This window comes from Penaeus japonicus, unplaced genomic scaffold, assembly GCF_977035675.1.
Source record: "Penaeus japonicus unplaced genomic scaffold, GWHDUDI00000001_assembly GWHDUDI00000009, whole genome shotgun sequence".
Lineage (NCBI taxonomy): Eukaryota > Metazoa > Arthropoda > Malacostraca > Decapoda > Penaeidae > Penaeus > Penaeus japonicus.
Window position 1 is genome coordinate 389671 of NW_028234411.1, and position 8280 is coordinate 397950.

General features: G+C 25.2%; 1 pseudogene; it reads right to left on the reverse strand.

Moving 5' to 3' along the window:
• Positions 1–3772: 3772 nt before the first annotated feature.
• Positions 3773–6717, reverse strand: LOC147471208 (uncharacterized; annotated as a pseudogene).
• Between the last annotated feature and the right edge of the window lie 1563 nt (positions 6718–8280).

The window sequence follows — 8280 nt, forward strand, 5'->3', positions numbered from 1 at the left end:
TACACTAACTCCACTACATATTTGATTTACAGTATTCACAATCAAAAGATATACTGATCCCGTAAATGTTTCACTATAGCAGTACGTTTGTAACTATCAAATGGTTATCTGAAGTTGGTCTTTTGTGAATTGTATATTCACCTTAACTTACTTGCTATCACTGAAAAATAAAATGAAAAATAACAAAATTCAATAAGTTGCAGAGAACACGGCCATTGTAGTAACTTTGGTTGAATACCTATATATGTATATATAGTAGATATTGAAAGCAGATATAGAACCAGCTTTATAAGATACCAAAGCCATTCCAAGGTTGTCCCAGCTACATATGAGGCCATCAAAGTCTCTTGATAACGACACAGGTTTTAGAGGATAGATATTCTGGGTAAAAGAACATTCACTAGAACAAAGCACAGCCCCACCCCAGGTCGGTAAGAGTGTACACGCTGCTGAGAAGATGGCTCTAGTGAGGAGAATGTGAGGTGCTGCTACCTAACTCTACCTTCTTAGTTTTAACTTATTCTTCTTAACTGCCTCTGTCAAGGCCATGGGGGGTGCACCTGAAGGAGAGATACTCAAGCAGTGATGGTTACATAACATCAAAAAACACATGGGAATCAAAAACATTAAAACAATCCTACATAATGGAAACTCACTAAAATCCTCTGCAAAGATCAAATACATCCATTAAAGATTTCCAAAGTGATTTTCCTCAACTTCAATGGTTTCTCACCTGAGATGAATTTTTGTGTACACTTCCATCATTTGAGCTGGGACTTCCCCCATGAGATGTGGCATGTCCTCTTTAGTCAATGCCTGCTGTTGAGATCGGTGGCAGCAAGTAGCAATAATGTACCTGTGAATGCACAAAGTGTTCTGCATTTTCTGAACCATTTCACCCAAGCTACATCATATGTATTTACTACTTTATTTATTCATAATAAATTCTCTTGTTGCCCTATTGAAATACATTTTGTCAGTAACACTTCTTTCTCCCCACGACCCTGAAGTGTTCATTAAAGGTCAGGACAATAATCCAAAACAATTATTAATCCTTTCACGATTACCAGTTTGACTGCTAGGTCAGTCATTACGCACACTGTCGCCATAGGGTTAAAAAGCAAGGAATAACAAAGTTGTGTTTTTGCTTCTCATTCCATTGTCTTCCATGTTTTGGTGGATTTTATACCAGCTTCTACAAAATACATTTCCCCTAAAATTATAATACATAATCATGCATGAGGGGTACAATGAATCTAGATTATATATTTTCTTTTTTTCTTTTGGTGATTATCCGCTATCAATGTATGTCATCATCTAATGCATCAGGCAAATACAGTAAGCAAAAGAAATACTACAAGCTGGGCAATACTAAGTTTGTATTTTGAATATCCATTTTGGCTCCTATTACATATGCTCAAAGGAGAAAATTGAGGAAATTGTTAACAACAATACTGAACTTAACAACATAAACTAAAACTATAAAGAAAAGCATAGCAGCAGATTGATAAAAAAATTTGTTAATGAAAAAAAAATCATATGTTTTCCATGTGATCAGAAATGTTTAGACAGGCCAGGCCACATACACACATCCATATATACATACATACACAATATAAATATCATATATACTTATACATTAATACATATAAACACATATAAATACATAAATACATATATACATACATACACAATATAAATATAATATATACTTATACATACATACATACATACAAACACATAAATACATAAATACATACATGCATATATAAAATATAATATTTAAATATATAAAATAATAATATATATATATATAATTAATATATATATAATATATATATTTGTGTGTGTTTTGGTGTGTGTGTGTGTTGTTAATTAAAAATAAATTATTGTTATATATGTAATAACTATAAATTTTAAAAACTAGATATAAAATAAATATTATATATATAATATAATATATATATATATATAAAAATATATACATATAATATATATACATATTTAAACTTTTAAAATACATATATATATACATATTTATACATATATATTAAATAATTAATTATTTTAAATATACATATATACATATATATATACATATAAACATTTTAAACAATATGTATACATTTTAAAACATAATATAACATATATATACATAAAAATATATATATATCATATACAATATATATACATATAAATAAACATATAAACAAATACAAATAATACATATATATATACATTAAACATATATATACAAAAAATATAAAATATAATATATTACCTATATTAATATAACATATATATAAACATATATACATAAAAATTTTTATATAAAATATAAATTTTATACATATATAATATTATATATATCCAAATATATAAATAACATATATATACATATATAAACATCTCTAAACACCACTATATACATCTATATATACCTCCCTCTCTATCCCTACATCTATACATCAAGATACACATCCCAATAAATACATAAATATATATATCTCTATATATAAATATATATAAATATATATAATCTCAAATATACAATATATATACATTAACATATATATCACACCATATATATACATACATCAATTAGAATACAGCTAAATATAAATATATAATATAATATATATATAAATATTAAATCTCATATATACTATATATATAAATATATATATATATTACACATCTATATACATATCTATTACATATATATACAACTAATTATATACATATATATACATATATATCCACATATATATAATTATATAATTTACATATATATAAATATAAATATATATCTATATATAGATATATATATATTATATCAATAAATTCTATATCTACATACAGCTATATATATATATATACATAATATAAGTATCTATATAAATATCATAAATAAATAATAAATTATATATAACATATATATATCTATATAAATATATATATATATACATATAAATTCTATATCTATATATAGATATATATTTCATATATCTATATCTATATCTATATCTATATCTATCTATCGATCTAGATATACAAATATCATATACATATAAACATATATATACATAATATAAATATATTATATACATATATATACATAATATACATATATAACATAATTCCATAAATAGATACAAATATACCTATATATAACATATATACAGATATATATACAAATATAAATAATATATATAAATTATATATAATAAATACATAAATATACATATATATATAATATACATATACATTAAAATATATATGATAATATATATATATATATATATAATATATAGCATATTTATAATATACAAAAACATATACGTATATATAACTCCCATTTAAACATACATATGTACGTATATATATATAGATATATATATATATAAATATATAATATATATATATATATATATATCTATATATTATAATATATAAATGTAAATTATAAAGTGTATTCTAAAAACGTATGTATATTACACATATATACATATATATATACATAGGGTAGATATATATAAATAATAATATATACATAAATCTATTTATATATCTAAATCTATAATATAATAAATATATAAATATATAACTATTATAAATTTAATATGTATATATCTAAAAATATATATAATATATGGGCGCGGATAGGATGCAGTCTATATATAAGTTTTTTGCATATCCCGTGTGTGTGTGCGTAAGTTTGTGTACGTGAAAGTGAAAGTGTAAGAGGAATGTAAGTGAAATGTAATGTAAGTTAAAAGTCTAAGTATAAGTAATAAGATATACGAAGTATAAGTATAAGTATAAGTATAAGTATAAGTATAAGTATAAGTATAAGTATAAGTATAAGTATAAGTGTAAGTATAAGTGTAAGTATAAGTATAAGTATAAGTATTAGTATAAGTATAAGTGTATATGTAAATGTAAATGTAAGTGTAAGTGTAAGTGTAAGTGTAAGTGTAAGTGTAAGTGTAAGTGTAAGTGTAAGTGTAAGTGTAAGTGTAAGTGTAAGTGTAAGAGTAAGTTTAAGTGTGTTTAAGTCTAAGTTCATATACCTATCTGCATAAAGAGCCTTGAGACTTACCTGGGTTAAAGATCTTAAATGGATGATTGAGAAAACCTCTGTAGGATGAATAAACAACTGAAGAATGGTAACAGTCCCTCAATTGCAAGGTGAAGGCGCCCTTCTTGACGCAGCATCTCATCTGCCAACGCATTGTGCCCTCAGGAAAGACCATAATTTTGACCTAGAAAAAAAAAGATGCCATTTTCCATCAAAATCAATAAATGACTTGCCACCTGTAAAAGTACATTATAACCAATCACCCTTTTGTAAAAGGATGGTGTAATCAGAGTGCTAAGACGCTAGGCCCCATAGCATAGAGCAGCTAGTAGAGAACAAGCGAAGACCAATTGCAAAGAAACAGCTGGAGTGATCAAATGTCTAGATCCATATTCCAGAAGCGTCTAACCCTTGTTATCTAATCATGATATCTGCTACCCAACCTTGGGTAATGATTGAATGCTTTTTATCTTTGAGAATATCACTTTTATTTTCTTTCTTTTCTGAATGAAAACAAGAGGCCCTTTTGGGGTACCTGATCAATACTGTGTTGCCTCACTCTCACTCACACAGACACACCCAAAAAGAGAGAAAAAAACTATTAGAGCCTTATTTTGGGAGGGGGATAGCAACACAGCCGTACTCTGGCTCACACTCTTTTACCCCCCCAACCAGGGAATCTTCCATGGGTTAAATGGAAAACATATATAACACTAAACAAAGATAAAATCATACATAACAATAAACACCCTATAACACAAATAAGGAATTTAAATTTTATTATATAACATACGACAATATATTATATAATATATATATATATTTTATATAAATATATATAATAATAAATATATATATATATTATATATATATTATATAATTATATAAACGACAGTCAATAAAAAAAAAATAATAATAATAATAAAAAATAAAAACGTTTATACTTGTACTCTGTAAATCAAACATCAAAGAACCTCCCCTTTTTCTTATGACTATTCAAGAGCTTTGTTCACGACAACTTTGCCTAATTTGGGTTTTTGTAAAAAACGGTTTCCTGCGGTCCCAATGAACCAGTCCACAGAGCCAGGCTGTCAACCCAAAAGGCATTTGGGAATAGAAAGCCCCCTTTTTGGCAATAGCTGTGATCTTCTCGAACACGCCAAATGACACCATACCTTAAAGGAAAGAGAGTGGATGTGAATACAAGCTTTTCTAAAAGACAAAAAGGGGTAAAGATGCAGCACATATGACCTTTAGGAAAACACACCGATATAAAAAATTATTGATAATTTCAAATTCCTATCAAAAAGAAAATGAAGCACAAGGGGTCAGAATTGCTTTTTACAATACGAAACATTATTTCTCTAATTTATTTCCCCTCTACATAAAGACAAAGAAACATGACTTCCACCGACCTAAAAAGTCCAGGGAGCTCTGATTTATTGGCCACGACAATGGCAGCACGAACCACGGTGATGGCTCTTCCATTCACCTCCCATGTAACCCAAACAATGGATTCAACAACTGAAGGGGAAGTGTTGCTATCCTGTAACAAAGGGAAAAAAACCAGTCACTCCTCTGTATGTTGATTGTCCACAAATTTTATGTTTTTTGAAGTTTCCTTTTGATCTAAAATTTAAAAAAGAAAAAGTTTAGCTCATCTAAGCTGAGGGGAAGTGCACTGAAACCCCTAATATAACTTGCTAACAACTCATCTGATTGCCAAACACCTTGAGGGTTGGCTTTTCTTTTGCAGTCTTTATCTTCTCCCCATAAACGTCAAAAGTTTTTGGAATTTACAGCTGGGCTCCCAAAACCAGGGATGTAGGGCAACCTTTATGTTAAAGAGGGATTTACTGTTATGTTTTCTTTTTCAAAATTCTTGTTCCGAGTAATGATATAATTTTTTATATACATTATAATGAATACATATTAACAAAAACAACAAATTTAAAAAATACATTTTTTGAAAAGGGGCAGAAATTTAGGGAAATTTGAGGCCAGCGATAAGCCTACTCGAGCAGCAGCGGGAAATTGTTGAGCCCCAAAACCCTACATGATTCCCTTCCTGGGTGTATGTGTGTATGTGTGTATTTTTTTAGTTATTGTCAAAACCTGAAAGTTTAAAGCTAGTTTTTTTGGGATGTATTGTTCATTTTTTTTCCCTATGGATATTATAATTTGTTTGTATTTGGAAATAAAGCGCATGTAGGTAAAATGCGTTGGGTGTAACCAGCAGGTACACGGGACCCTCCGCGAGGTAGGGGCACCGTAGGCCCATTGCAACAACAACCTGTTTGGTCATTTGTACAAGTGCAAGCTCCCCCCAAGGCTCGCCCTGACTTTGGGTTGCATGGTAGCAACCCCTCGCCCCTCAGGTCACTCGTGACTAAATCGAGGTCTGGTTTTTGGGGAAACCGAAAAAATTCCTAGGAGCTGGCACGAAGCCAGCTAGAAAAAGCCGATTTTGGCAAATTTTGGGAGTTAAAACCCCAGTGACCCTTTTTTCCAGTGACCAGCCGTCCCTCTCCACCATTACCTGACTTCCTCCCCTTTATCCTCCCTGGAATGTGTCTGTACCTGTTCTCTTTGTGATTGTGCCTTATATAATGCCCATTCCTAGTAATAAACCGCATTTTTTTCTGATGTTTTTTCCCTGTTTGACCTGCATAAGATCCCCCTCTCTCTGAGAAAAACAAACCCTTGACAGTTATACATAAAAAATACACAGATACAAAATAACCCTATGAATTAGCTATTTCTGGCTATGCGAAATAAAATGCGGGTCATCACTGTTGCCTTACTTATGTCAATGATCCCAAGTTATTTGCTGAAAGGTTTTTTTCTGTCCTTGCTTACAAAAACCTCATTGCCAATGTCCTCACCAAGAACAAATCAAGAATCCTTAAGGGGGAAGGTGGGGGGATGAAGACTACTAGGAATATAATATATACATTATACACATATATATATAATATATATATAATATATATATATATATATATATATATATATAATATATATATATATATATTATAATATATGTAAATTATGTATATATATATATATATATATATATATATTAAAATAATAATATATATATAAATATGTATATATATATAAAATAATATATATATAAATATATATAATATATATGTTATATATATATAATAAAATATATAATTTAAAAATATATATAAATATTATATAAATAAATAAATTTTCATATATATAAATATAAAATAAATAAAATATAAATTACATAATATATTTATATATATATATATAATATATATATATATAATAAAAATATATATGTAATATATATATACCCTAATATATTATATAATACATATTATATATATAAATGAAAATATATAATATATAAATATATATATATAATATATATTTTATATATATAAATATAATATATTATATATGTACAAAAAATATATTATATAAATATATATATATATATATATATATATATATAAAGTAATATATATATATAAATATAATATATATATATATAATATATATATATATATATTTTTACAAATATATATAGACATATATATATAAAAATATATAAATATATATATAAATATATATATATGTACTATAATATATATAAAAATATAATATATATATGAAAATATATATATAAAATAATATATATAATAAATGTTTCATAAATAAATATATATGGTACAAATATATTATATATATATATATAATATAAATATATATATATAATATATACATATATAAATATATATATATAAATATATATATATATATAAATATATATATATAATATATGTACATAAATAATGTACATATATATATATATTATATATATATATTTATATAATATATATAAATATATAAATATTACATATATATATATAATATATATTAATATATAATATTATTATATATATATTACTTATATAAATATATAAAATATATATATTATATAAATATATAATATCTAATAAATATATATTTTTACATATATATAAATATATAAATAATTTTACATATATATATATATATATATATATATATAAATATATAATATTACATATATATATAAGTACATATATATAATATAAAATATAAATATATCTATTGTACATATATATATATATATATATAAATTTTATAAATATAAATATAAATATAATATATAAAAA